Source organism: Pelophylax lessonae (assembly GCF_965119305.1).
Source record: "Pelophylax lessonae genome assembly, chromosome: 1".
In the NCBI taxonomy this organism is placed as follows: Eukaryota; Metazoa; Chordata; class Amphibia; order Anura; family Ranidae; genus Pelophylax; species Pelophylax lessonae.
Genome location: NC_138768.1, coordinates 355,225,242 through 355,240,379, shown reverse-complemented (window position 1 = coordinate 355,240,379; position 15,138 = coordinate 355,225,242).

The window sequence follows — 15,138 nt, the reverse complement described above, 5'->3', positions numbered from 1 at the left end:
TTGTAACGTTAGAGATTTATACAAGCTCTCCATGTCAGAGATTATGAATCTTATGGGAGATGCTTTTTGTGATTAATTGGGACCTCAGACAATATACTTTCATGATCTGAAATTGTACTGTCATGCACAGACATGACTAGGCATGATGGGAATTGCGGTTCCTGAACAACTGGAGGGCCATAGTTTGAAGACCCTTGGTCTATAGCCTTTCATAAAAACTACCATGAGCTCTTCTTAAATTAATGCCAAAATTTCTCTCTACAATACTATCTTTACTATTTCTAACATGTATTTCATTTGGATATACTGACTTTTCTCATCCTTGATACTTTACCATGGGTAGAATGCTTGGAATTGACTGTCACTTCTTGGCTGCTTCGGACCAGTCATTGTCGTTGACCGATTCTACACAAAATGGCACTCACCAGGGCTACCCACTTTCACCATTGCCTTATGCCCTAAAATAAAAGGGTTTATTTACTAAGGACACTTTGCACAGAAATTTGCCCCAGAACTTAATGAATAAGGTGAACACCTTCTTACTTTCATCATCTAATCATGTGCAAGCATAAAAGCATTTTTTTTTCTTGCACATGATTGGGTTCTCTTTCCAAAGTGAGACTTCATCACATTCACTAAGCTCTGGGACAAATTCTCTTGCAAAGTTTAACTTTCCTTACAAAGTGAACAGCCTATTTGCCTTTGGTAAAACAACCCCAATTAGTCCCGGGCTGGTACAGAATGTCATGAGCTGGCCCTATTCATCAATTAATTGTTACTTATTCCTCACTTTGACACTTACTAGTCTTTTCAATGTCTTATGGGAATTTAAACTCTTTAGCAATCTCATTAATTTCAAACTGAATCAAATCCTGAATGTCACTCTCACCAAAACCATGCAACTCCATTTACAAACCATACATTATTATTATATTATTATTATTATATAGTATTTATATAGCGCCAACAGTTTGCGCAGCGCATTACAATGAGGGAAGACAATACAGTTACAATACAATTCAATACAGGAGGAATTAGAGGGCCCTGCTCGTTAGAGCTTACAATCTAAAAGACATCTCTACAAATGGACTTCAACCAAACCAACTTCATCGCCTACTTGGGAGCCCTCCTTTCTTTCAAGGTGAAAGCTAAAAAACTATCATGATTCAGTAGAATCAAGATACTTAAAATTGAAATGCTACTCCAGTTCTTTATATCTTTATTGCAATTCCCATAAACCTACCACAACTGTTTTGCTCACCTCAACTCACGTACTATTGCATGTGTGTGGAATGTAAAAGATATAAATTAAAATATTCTGTACTCATGAAACCTAAGCATTAGGGGGGAGTGGCACTCCTGGACTAGGATGCTACCATACAGTGCCTTTCCTCAATAAGCTTATTCTGATAAGCAAGTTTGAGAGCTGTCTTCTGGTTTACCCCCACTCAGCAACTTCACCATGCTTCTCTCCCTTTATCTGCTACTGTCCCGTTTTTTTGAATTGGGATCAGTTTGTATAACCTAAGTAGTTCTCCCATTGACCTGGCCCTCTCAACCCATTATTTGACAATTTCACCTTCAGCCTGGGATTGGGGAGCTCTGAAATTACTAAATTTTTCCAGTACTAGATTCTCCACATTTTTCTCATGTTGCATTTAACTTAACCGTAACTTTGACAAAACCACTAACTATGACAGGGAAATCACAACCCACACATTGGTTGATTTCCACAAAACTTTTCAGTTTCATCCACGATCTCAAGTGACACGTGCCACCATCGATCAAACCCACTCCACCTGAGTCCCTTCTTTCTGACACTTTACCCCCCCCTCCACATGGTTTCATTCATCAGTTGCTGAGAGAGGGGCCTCCAGGAGTAGTACCTACCTTGTAAAAGTAGGAACATTACCTGGGTTAGAGCTTCTCTGTTGAGGAATGGAGGAAAAGTTTTATACCCACTTATAAATTATACATGTCTTCCTACTTTTAGTTACAACATCTACAAGATTGTTGTACCTTTGTACCAGACTTTTACCTTGCTAAGTCATATTTACCCTACAATCGCTGGTCAGTGTTTGAAGATGCTCAGCTGAGCCATTGGTGTCTTATGTTAACCTCCTTTTGAAGAACCGTCTTTTCTGCATACATAAATATGTGTATCTCAGATATAATGGCCTACCTCCAGAGGTGACTCTCCACAATGATTCTTGGGTACTTTTGCAAAATCGAGACAGCCATCCTGAGACATTGCCTATTAGCGGCTCGGGTTGCCATCTTTGGCCATTGGCAATCGGACCAACATATTTGGTTCTGGTCACATTTGGTGTCATTCAACCCCAAAGCTTGTGATAGGAAGGAATTATTGTGTGTGTGGGGGGGGGGGGAAGTGCCAGAGAGAGGTAAGCAGTGTAGCCAGAGCTGTTTCTTTTTGGTTTTAGACCCCTGCTAGGGATCTGCTTTGGATTTTTATCAAAGTTGGACTTTAATTGCTTTAGCAGTGGATGTAATCTGGGCTATGTACTTTGTACATGTATAGTGTTGAGCGAACATGGACTGTATTATTCGTGTTCGTACCGAATAATTGGATTTTTGTTACCCGAACATGGACCCGAAAACTTTACTGTATGTTCGGGTTTAAAATCCGTGTTCGGTCATTTTATTTCCTGTTTTGTATGTATGCGCTTTTAATGGCGGGCTTTCAACAGCCAATCAACAAGCGTTTAACTGGTGTGCCTTAAGCCATCCCAGCCATGCCTACTAATGTATTAGTAGCTGTGATTGGCCATCTGAAGCATGTGACCATGTTTTTATAAGTTCGAGAGCCCAAGCGTGCTGCGTCATTCTGCTGTAGTTTAGGGACAGAGCACACATCATACGTGCTGGCTGCTGATTAGGGAAAGACAGTGATTCTGTGAAAAATTTTGTCCGAAAAGAATGCAGGGTCAGGTCGGAGTGCAGGCAGGGAGAGTTATTAGAACATTTTAGGGCGAGGCTGGAGATTTAGGCAGGGTCAGTGTTCTACATCGATTTTGCTGTGTGGGGGGTTGTGCTTTGAACGATCTTATCGCGCATATTAGGGACAGGCTGGAGAATAGGTAGGGTCAGTGTTCTACATCGATTTTGCTGTGTGGGGGTTGGTGCAGTGAACACAATCTTTTTGCCCTCAGTTAAGCCCGCTGAGGAGGAGGAGGGAGAAAAAAATCTATTTTTATCAGTCAGTTGTGTGCAGCGTTTTTGCTTCAGTGCTGACTGTGATAAGACACTGCTGTTTTCACATGTGCTATTGAGTGATTTTAAATTTTATACACTTTTTTCTATTCCACTATTCAATATACACCCTTTTGGGTTAAAAAAAATTAAATTGTGGCATAGTCTGTACTAATCTATTTAAAAATTACAAACTTAAAGTGGAATTTTCTTTTTTTTTTCCCTTCATAGCCTGCAGCAGAGCTGACTGACATAAGACACTGCTGTGTTCACATGTGCTATTTAAAAATCACCAATTTTATATCATATTTTCTATTCCGCTATTCAATCTACACCCTTGGGGTAAAAATAATTAAATTGCGGTATAGTCTGTATCGGTACGTGTGAGATACACCTTTCCAATTTTTGGGCCGCATCTTACACCGCCGAGGATTGCAGGGTGTTTCAGTTTGCCTCCTGTCTGTTCCGAACTCCTCCTACTCCTCATCCTGCCTTTGGGGTACAAAAAATAGTAATCAGGGCCTAGTCTGGGTCTGTACGTGTGAGATAGATACACGTTTTGATATATTTTCTATTCCGCTATTCAATCTACACCCTTGGGGTAAAAAGAATTAAATTGCGGCATAGTCTGTATCGGTACGCGTGAGATACACCTTCCAATCTTTTGGGGCGCATCTTCCACCGCCGAGGATTGCAGGGTGCTTCAGTTTGCCTCCTGTTCCGAACTCCTCCTACTCCTCATCCTCATCCTGCCTTTAGGGTACAATAAATTGTAATCGGGGCCTAGTCTGTGTTTGTACGTGTGAGATACACCATTTTATAATTTTTTTTCTATTCCGCTATTCAATCTACACCCTTTGGGGTAAAAGGAATTAAATTGTGGCATAGTCTGTATCGGTACATGTGAGATACACCTTCCAATCTTTTGGGGCGCATCTTCCGCCGCCGAGGATTGCAGGGTGCTTCAGTTTGCCTCCTGTTCCGAACTCCTCCTACTCCTCATCCTCATCCTGCCTTTAGGGTACAAAAAATTGTAATCAGGGCCTAGTCTGTGTTTGTACGTGTGAGATACACCGTTTTATAAAAAATGTTCTATTCCGCTATTCAATATACACCCTTTTTGAGTGTAAAAAATTAAATTACGGCATAGTCTGTAACGGTACATGTGAGATACACCTTTTTAAATTTGTTTGGCGCATCTCCTTCCACCGACGTGGTTTGCAGGGTGCTTCAGTTTGCCTCCTATTCCGAACTCCTCCTACTCATCATCCTCATCCTGCCTTTAGGGTACAAAAAATTGTAATTGGGGCCTAGTCTGTGTTTGTACGTGTGAGATACACCGTTTTATAAAATTTTTTCTATTCCGCTATTCAATATACACCCTTTTGGGGTGAAAAAAATTAAATTTGCGTCATACTTTGCATATTTGACTGTGAGATACACCCGTTGTATTTGTATACTGTTTTTCTATTCCGCTATTTAATAAACACCCTTTTGGGGTAAAAAAAATTAAATTGCGGCATAGTTTGCATATTTGACTGTGAGATACACCCGTGCGATACTGTTGTTGTTTTGTTCCGCTATTCAATAAACACCTATCTAGGGCAAGATCATAAATTACAGAAATATGAGGAGACCGTCAAATTTGGGGCTGTGGCCTGGGTCGTGGTGCTGCTGGTAGAGCTCCTGTTGCAAGGAGAGGACGTGGTCGATCTGTGCCAGCTACACGCACAAGTGAAACACCTTCCTCAAGTGTGAGTAGGTGACAGAACCTGCAGCAGTATTTGGTAGGGCATCATGCGCCTCTAGAAAAATGAGGCCAGAACAAGTACAGGCGATAGTAGATTGGGTTGCTGACAGTGCCTCCAGTTCCTTCACATTGTCTCCCACCCAGTCTACTGCAGAAAGGTCAGAGTTAGCACCTGCAGCCAATGTCCAACCATCTTTCACTTCACCCCCTTGCAAATCAGGCAAGCAGTCTGAGCCCCAAGTCATGCAGCAGTCTCTTCTTCTTTTTGATGACTCTGTCAGCAGGGTTTCCCAGGGCCATCCACCTAGCCCTGCCCCAGAAGTGGAAGAGATTGAGTGCAGCGATGCCCAACCACTTATTTCTCAAGATGAGTACATGGAAGGACCATCGCAGCACGTCTCCGATGATGACGAAACGCAGGTGCCAACTGCTGCGGCACTCAGAATTGTGGAGACCGACAAGGAGGGCAGGGGTGAAGACTGGGTGGAAGATGATGTGGAGGACGATGAGGTCCTCGACCCCACATGGAATGAAGGTCATGCAGGTGACCTGAGTAGTTTGGAGGAAGAGGCGTGGTCGCACAGAGCCACCAGCACAGCAGAAGAGGGAGCAGGGTGCAGAAGCGGAGCGGCCATGCCCTAGACACTACGCCTGCTACTGCCCAACGCAGCAAGGGACCGAGCGCACCAAAGCCAGCTCAAAGGAGTTCTCTAGCATGGAAGTTCTTCAGAAAATGTGCTGATGACAGGACACGAGTGGTTTGCACCCTGTGCAATCAGAGCCTGAAGCGAGGCATAAACCTTCTCAACCTGAGCACAACCTGCATGATCAGGCATCTAAGTGCAAAGCACGAGCTGCAGTGGAGTAGACACCTTCAAAACCAAGAAAGGTCTCTGGCTCCTCCTGCTTCCTCTTCTGCTGCAGTCTCGGCCTCTCCATCCACCTCTGTAGTGATACCGGCACCTGCCACCCCGCAAACAGACAATCTGTCAGCAACACCACCACCTGGGTCACCAACCATCTCCACAATGTCCCGTGGAAGCGTTCAGCTTTCCATCTCCCAAACACTTCAGAGGAAGAGGAAGTACCCTCCTACCCACCCGCGATCCCTGGCCCTGAATGCCAGCATTTCAAAATTCTTGGCCTTTGAAATGCTGTCATTCCGTCTGGTGGAGACGCACAGTTTTAAAAGCCTTATGTCGGTGGCTGTCCCACAGTACGTCGTGCCCAGCCGCCACTACTTTTCCAGACAAGCCATCCCTTCCCTGCACAACCAAGTGGGGGAAAAATCAGGTGTGCACTGCGCAACGCCATCTGTGGCAAGGTCCACCTAACTACCGATACGTGGACCAGTAAGCACGGTCAGGGGCGTTATATCTCCCTAACGGCACACTAGGTAAATGCAGTGGAGGATGGGCCTGAGGCGGATAGCAATTTGGCGCATGTCCTTCCACCACCGAGGATTGCAGGGCGCTTCAGTTTGCCTCCTGTTCCTAACTCCTCATACTCCGCTTCCTCATCCTCTACCGCCTCCTCATCAGGTCAGCGTAACACCTTCACCACCAACTTCAGCACAGCCAGGGGTAAACGACAGCAGGCAGTTTTAAAACTTGCCTGTTTGGGGGAAAAACCACACACCGCGCATTAGTTGTGGAGGAGCATGGAACAGCAGACAAATGAGTGGTTGCTGCCAGCAAGCCTCAAGCCCGGCCTGGTGGTGTGCGATAACGGGCGAAATCTCATAGCAGCTCTGGGCTTAGCCGGTTTGACGCACATCCCTTGCCTGGCGCATGTGCTGAATTTGGTGGTGCAGAGGTTCCTTAAAAATTACGATATGTCAGAGCTGCTGCAGAAAGTGCGGGCCGTCTGTGCGCACTTTCGGCGTTCTCACCCTGCTGCTGCTCGCCTGTCAGCGCTGCAGCGTAACTTCGGCCTTCCCACTCACCGCCTCATATGTGACGTGCCCACAAGGTGGAACACCACCTTGCACATGCTGGAAAGACTGTGCGAGCAGCAGCAGGCCATAGTGGAGTCTTAGCTGCAGCACGCACGCGTGAGTCGCTCTGCGGAACAGCACCACTTCACCGCCAATAACTGGGCCTCCATGCGAGACCTGTGTGCCTTGTTGCGCTGTTTTGAGTACTCCACCAACATGGCCAGTGCCGATGACGCCGTTGTCAGCTTAACTATCCCACTTCTATGCCTCCTTCAAAAAATGATTTGGGCAATGATGGAAGAGGATGTGGCACAGGATGAGGAGGAGGAGGATGAAGAGGTAACATTTCCAAGGCTTTCAGGGCAGTCATTCGCAAGTGGCTCCGAGGGTGGGTTCCTGCACCCACAAACGCCAGGGACACAATTGTCCAGCAGGGGCACAGTTCTGGAGGATGAGGAGGATGAGGAGGAGGAGATGGAGGAGATGGAACCATGTTCACAGCAGGGTGGCACCCAGGCCAGCTCATGGCCATCCCTTCTGCATGGCTGGGGGGATACAGACGATACACCTCCCACAGACGACAGCCTTTCGTTGCCTCTGGGCAGCCTGGTACACATGAGCGATTACATGCTGCAGTGTCTCCACAACGACCACTGAGTTGCCCACATTCTAACTTGTGCTGATTACTGGGTGGCCACGCTGCTGGATCCCCGTTACAAGGACAACGTACTGTCCTTAATTCACTCACTGGAGCGCGATCGCAAGATGCGCAAGTACAAGCGCACGCTGGTAGACGCAATGCTGCTGGCATTCCCACCTGACAGCGGGGCCACAGTGGAAACACAAGGCCAAGGCAGAGGAGGAGGAGGAAGAGGTCGCCAATGCAACCTGGGCACCGCCAGCACCTCAGAAGGCAGGGTTAGCATGGCTGAAATGTGGAAAAGCTTTGTCAGCACGCCACAACAAACAGCAGCACCAGCAGCTCATATGGAACGTCTTAGCAGGAGGCAGCATTTCACCAACATGTTGGAGCAGTATGTGTGCACACGCCTACATGTAGTGAATGACGGGTCTGCCCCCTTCAACTTCTGGGTCTCCAAATTGGGCACATGGCCTGAGCTTGCCCTTTACGCCTTGGAGGTGCTGGCATGCCCTGCAGCCAGTGTATTATCTGAACGTGTATTTAGCACGGCTGGGGGCGTTATCACAGACAAGTGCAGCCACCTGTCCAGAGACAATGTGGACAAGCTCATGTTCATTAAAATGAACCAGGCATGGATCCCACAGGACTTTTCCGTACCTTGTGCAGAATAGAGATGGATACCGACCTTACCCAGCCATTGTTATATTTTTGATCTTTCTCACTCTTTTTGGGGTGTACCCTCATTTAAAATGACTGAAAAAAAGCAGTGTTGGCTACCTCGTCCTCCTCCACCACCGCTTCCACCTACACCGCCACATCCACCACCACCTCAACCTCCCTCCTACTCCATATGGGCCTCGTCCTTCACAGATGAAGAAATTTTTTTTATTTTTCTGTTTTTTTTTGTTGTTTTAAGTTATTTCCCTATCCACATTTGTTTGCAGAGCACTTGCTATGCTCTTAACTACGTTTTGCTGCCATCTAGCCCTTTCCATTGGTGTTTTAGAGCCATTTTAGTGCCTGAAAGTTCGGGTCCCCATTGACTTCAATGGGGTACGGTGTCCGGGTAAAGTTCGGAAAAAGTCCGGGACACGGACCCGGACTTTTTTTCCAAGTTCGGCCTAACCCGCCGAACACGGACATCCAGGTGTCCGCTCAACTCTATACATGTACAAAGTAGTTTTGCTTTGTAACTTTAACTGTACCGCCTTTTTGTTGGGGATTGGACACTCTTTTGTAAAGACAAGTAAATAAATATATTCAACTTTTGCTTTTCTTTATAGCTTTTTTTTTTACCAAATTATCCTGCAATATTAGATTTCCTTCTCAAAAAGCTACGTACTTTATGTGATTGATCATAATCAGAAAGTTGTTCAATAGATTTTAATAATTATATTTCTCTTTGCACTTTTTATTACATTCCTTATAATTAATTAATAAGGGTTCAGTACACTCAACATTTTTCTTTTCTGTCTTACTATATTTAAAATGTTTCTTCTTACCAATGTCAGTTCTTCAACTCTCAGGAAAGATTTTGCCATAGGGAATGTACTTGCTACAGTATTTCCTAAAAGTTTAGTGTTAGTTTTAATTTTAGTGTCTTTGCATAACAGCGCCCTTTCCGTCTACAAAAATAAGTCATTTTCAGAGTTAATGTAATGCTAAACAATATCCCTGTAGTCCAAAAATATTCCCTACATATCCACTGAAGTTACAGAGGGGGGTACATAGACAGTGAACCCCGAAGGATTCAAGGTTAAAGGGGGCACCTACTATTGGGCCCTGAATTGTACAGAGAGTGTGCCAGTTGGGATTTACAGTTCTACAACGTACTACCTCGAGCCAGAGCAAGGCGGGAGGGAGGTATTCAGTGACTTGTTGCAGTGTAACAGTGTCGGTGGTTCTACAATTTCACAGTCCTGGATCTTTTGGACTTTGAGTCAAGGATTCAGCACTTCTTTTAGGCTACAAAGTATTCTCAGAGTTAGTGAGCGTTGGCTGGCGCCGGCTGGTGTCAAGGAAGCGACAACTGGCATTTTTCAGGAACCAAGTCCCAAGTGTACATAGTTGAAGCCTAAAGGACTATCCCACTCATTCCCTTCTCCCATACCCTTTATCTACAATAAAACAACAAAACCAATATGCCGGAGTTGTCCATGTCTCAGTCTCTACATCCAGGGCCGCAGCTCACATGGGCTGGAAAGGTAACCGGTAACAATGGCAGACCCACATCAGGCCACAGGCCTGGAAAACCTGCTACATCAATTATTTAACACACTATAGACTACTAGAGTATAGAGTAGAGTGTATGAAATACTTTTTAATACAGCTCTGTGGATGGTGAACTTTGAATGGTGGAACTGACAAACTGTTTTGGCTGTGCAAGTGCACTTGGAGGGTTCATCTAGCAAAACTGTTAGCTGTTGATGCTAACCAAAAGCCTCTTGCACGGACTTTGAGATATTTTCTCAGTAACCATGAAAAAACGACTAGTCCAAAATAAATTATTATGAAAAAAGGGAAATCATTGGTGTATTTGTCAATGCCTGATTATGTACTCACTGTTATCTCAAGAATGAAATAACCTTTTAGATCACCAAATCAATTTCTTTTAAATTCTACAGGCTAATCTTGTATGTTCTCCAGTAAATTTAGAGGATATGGCCCTGGATTAAACACTTATACTTATTCCTATTACTAGTAATCAAACTCTAAATCTACTCAAATCAATATGAGATAGTTGTTTACAAAAATGCAACATTTCCTTCCAAATAAAGGTATAACGTTATTTTATCTTAAATTGTATGTTACCCCAACATTTCATATATCTAAAACGTGCCGGTTGTACAATGTACTTGTATGAAAAAGTATCCTGTTTTCTCTGCATTGTTTCCTTCTTGTGAAATAGCTGACGATCTTGCCAGTACCCCTGCTTTCCTATTTCAAACTGACCATGCTAGGCATCGAAGAACATCTATCCCAGTGTGGTCAGTTTTCTTTGCATTCTATCTAGGAGCACAGCCTGCCTCTATTTCAATAGCCAGACTTGTGCTAACCCCTCTGCACAGCTAATCCCAGGGAAGATGAGTGTACTGCTATTTCTCCGAACTCCTTCTGACATGCCCCCTGTAGTCATAAACTCCAGCTCTCTAAGCTCTCTATGCACCTGAAAACAAAGGCCATTTCATCAGATCATGTATAAAAAAGGTATTTGTAATGCTTTGGGGTGTTTACTGTATTAATGTATACAGTATATATTCTTTCATTTCAGATGCCCATAAACTATTTAACAGTTGAGTGGTGGTATACATAAAAAGTGTTATGTTTATTTGGATTGGGGGGGGGGGGGATGAAATGTCAGCAAATAGCACTAGTCTCTACCAGCTGTCCAGAATTTAGTTCTCAGCATGGATTCTAATTTGGGGCTTACTAGGTCTTTCCCAATGGCACTGATGCTATGGATAGGCTTGTGCTGCTGTCAAGGCTAGACAGTGACCCATGTGATTACTTTGCTGGCAGCACACACAAGCTAAATCAAGAGGTTATTCTGGCAAAGGTACTACGTAAAAAAAAATAGAAAGACAAACCCGAGCAGGTACAGAGAAGCAAAAATCACAGTATTTGAGGTGTGTTGATTGGTAACGATGGGTAGCCAAAACCTTTTCTGGGGTAAGACATGACAGCAGGAAAGGGAATGATCACATAAGCAAAAGAAAGCAGGAGATGGGACTCAAGGAGGACAGAAGATACATCAGCAAATGCAACAGATGGACGAAGAGAGCAGAACACAAATAAATTCTAGAAAGGAACATTTTAAAATGGGTTTAATTGTTACATACTTCACCACTAGCTCAACTGAGAGTAAAACCATCCTCACACATAATTTCCGATTTTCGGTTTTGTCTTTAGTAAAACTTATCCAAAATTGCCTCCAAATGATTTCTGTGAAGAAGCAAATAGAGCTTCATGAGGTTGATTGGCTCATTTTTTTGACTGATTCCCCACACTCCTTCACAAAATCTTTTAAAGCTGATATTTGGTGCTGTCAATTTAAAATTCACCATCTACTTTTAAGAAAAAAAACAAAACATCATCCATTACAGTCCTCTTTGAGCATTAACATTGAAAACTGAAAAAACACTTTAGGTGTTATGGGAATCTCTCATGAAAAAATCATCATTGGATTTTTTACCTACCATATGCATAAGCTGTACTTTTTTTGAAATTAACAAAAAAAAAAAATCATTATGGGTATGTTACTTTAGAAAAAATAGTTTACCAATAATATTTACAGTCACAATATTTAAACTAATTTTTATTTGAAATGTGAAGCCCCCAACTTGGATATACTGTTTTTCCTCTTGTGTTCAATCATTGCATTTATTTCATTGAAAATGGACTCATGTACTGTCAGCAGGGTAAAAACAATCTTCTCTTAGGAGAATTTACAGCAATTGTCCACTCCTAATTTCAAAAGAATACCTAAACTCCTCAATGAATTTTTGAGTGCCTCTAAAAAATGTTATGGCCCAATTTGTTATGTTGACAAATTACTTAAAGATGATGTATGGGCAAACTGTACAGTAACATATAATAACAATGCAACTAATTTAGTTAGCTGTTTAAAGTATAAATGGATTTCAAATTCCTGGCTCTGTGTTATGTGTTTTTTGTGAGCAACCACAGTGATCATAAGTTTACAGTCAGTATATCAGTACTAGGCTACAACCAGTACCAGTTTCAAGTTACAACCATTACCAGTACCTCATCGAAACAAGTACCAGTGTTCCAACGTTGCTAATCACAGGCTGCGCCACTGTTTTGCTTTAGGCATGTTTTTTGCTGTGCTGCCCCAATGTCAAGAAAAATGTACAGTAGTGAAAAGACATATAAAATTCTTAGTATGACTGATGAATGCAGCAGAGAGACCTTACAGTCAGATTTAGATTCAGAGTATGAACTTGTAGATTGCAACGGTTAATAAACAGCCACCTCTCATTCAGACCGTGAAGAGTTTCCTGCAAAAAGAATCAGATGTACAATGTCATCAGCAATTGGACATCCAAGTAAAATGAACAAGGCAAACCAGCAGTAGTGTGGCACATTCTGGTGAAGTGCATTATGCAATTTCTAGCATTGGGGTGTTGCAACATCAACCACAAAGAATTACGGCAGCACAGTCCTAGAGATCCAATACTAGTGTCGCAGAGGTACTTTCAAGTTTTTTGTGGTCTCCCTCTAATTCAGTAGCACCTGTCATTCCCCCATAGTCCAACCAGGTATTAAATGGACACTAAACTCTGGTTAAATAAAATATAATCTATTCAAGTATGTATTCTTAACTCAACAAAGTACCTTATGTTGCTCTTAGCTTCCTCCAAATCCTGAAATTTCATTTTTTTTTGTGATCTGCTGCTGCGATCTGACTTCCTGTTAGAGGGCGACTATACAAGGTCTGTCTGGGAAAAGTCTACACATTGTAAATATAACAAGGATGGTTTGTGCAGCATCAATTTAAAATGGCAGCCAAGTAGAGTGGACTGAAATTCTCATAAATAATCAATGACTACTTCACTGTAAGTTAGTGGGGGCACTAGACGCCATTGAGTGAGCATGTGTACTGTGTGGACTTTGTATTTAAAATGAGCGAGTAGAGCAACAATTCTGCATCACATTTTGTGAACATTCCTCTGCAAAAAATATTCAGATGATTGAGAAGGCTTTCAAGGTCAATGCAATGAGTGCAGGGTAGCTAAAAGTGTGGCATAAATGATGGTTAAAGCGAAGTTCCACCCTAAAATAAATTTTTTAACTAAAAATACCCCTAGGACAGTCAGGGATAGTGCATTTAAGCAATGATAGCCTCTGAACTGTCCCCTGTTTAGCTTACCTGTAAGAAGAAAAACTTACCTTAATAATTTCTTCTCCTGCGATGTGGGCAGCTGAAGCCGTAGCGTCTAGTGTTGAGCGAACACGGACTGTATTATTCGTGTTCGTACCGAACAATTGGATTTTTGTTACCCGAACACGAACACGGACACTTTACTGTATATTCGGGTAAAAATCCGTGTTCGGTCGTTTTATTTCCGGGTTTTGCATGCTTTGGCACTCTTTTCATGGCGGGCTTTCAACAGCCAATCAACAATCGTTTAACTGGTGTGCCTTAAGCCATCCCAGCCATGCCTGAAAATGTCTCAGTAGCTGTGATTGGCCGTCTGAAGCATGTGACCAAGTCTTTATAAGTTCGAGGCAGCCGCAGCGGCGTCATTATGCTGCTTAGATCAGGGACAGAGCACACATCAACGTGCTGGCTGCTGATTAGGGAAAGATAGGCAGGAAAAAACCATTTGTGTCCGGATAGAATTGAGGGACAGGTCGGAGTGTTTAGGCAGGGCGAGTTGTAGGCATTTTAGGGATAGAGTCTGCTGAATTATAGGGTCAGTGTGTTCTACAAACTACAATCGATATTGCTGTGTGGGGTGGGGTCTGCACTTAGTTCTCCTGATCTACGATCTCTTCTCAATCCTGTTAGGGACAGAGTCTGCTGAATTTTAGGGAAAGTGTGTTCTACAAACTACAATTGATATTGCTGTGTGGTGTGGGATAGGAGATAGGTAGGTGTCAGTGATCCACATCCATTTTTCTGTGTGTGGGCTGCAGTGAACACAATCTTTTTGGGGTGCAGTGAACACAATCCTTTTGGAGTGCAGTGAACAAAATCTTTGTGGGGTGCAGTGAACAAAACCTTTGTGGGGGTACAGTGAACACAATCTTTGTGGGGTGCAGTGAAGACAATCCTTGTGGGGTGCAGTGAAGACAATCCTTGTGGGGTGCAGTGAACAAAATCTTTGGGGGGTACAGTGAACACAATCTTTGTGGGGTGCAGAGAAGACAATCCTTGTGGGGTGCAGTGAACAAAATCTTTGGGGGGGTACAGTGAACACAATCTTTGTGGGGAGCAGTGAACAAAACCTTTGTGGGGTGCAGTGAACACAATCTTTGTGGGGTGCAGTGAAGACAATCCTTGTGGGGTGCAGTGAAGACAATCCTTGTGGGGTGCAGTGAACAAAATCTTTGGGGGGTACAGTGAACACAATCTTTGTGGGGGGCAGTGAACAAAACCTTTGTGGGGTACAGTGAACACAATCTTTGTGGGGTGCAGTGAACAAAACCTTTGTGGGGTACAGTAAACACAATCTTTGTGGGGTGCAGTGAAGACAATCCTTTTGGAGTGCAGTGAACACAATCTTTGTGGGGTACAGTGAACACAATCTTTGTGGGGTGCAGTGAACAAAACCTTTGTGGGGTACAGTGAACACAATCTTTGTGGGGTGCAGTGAACACAATCTTTGTGGGGTGCAGTGAACAAAACCTTTGTGGGGTGCAGTGAACACAACCTTTGTGGGGTACAGTGAACACAATCCTTGTGGGGTGCAGTGAACAAAACCTTTGTGGGGTACAGTGAACACAATCTTTGTGGGGTACAGTGAACACAATCTTTGTGGGGTGCAGCGAACAAAACCTTTGTGGGGTACAGTGAACACAATCTTTGTGGGGTGCAGTGAACAAAACCTTTGTGGGGTACAGTGAACACAATCT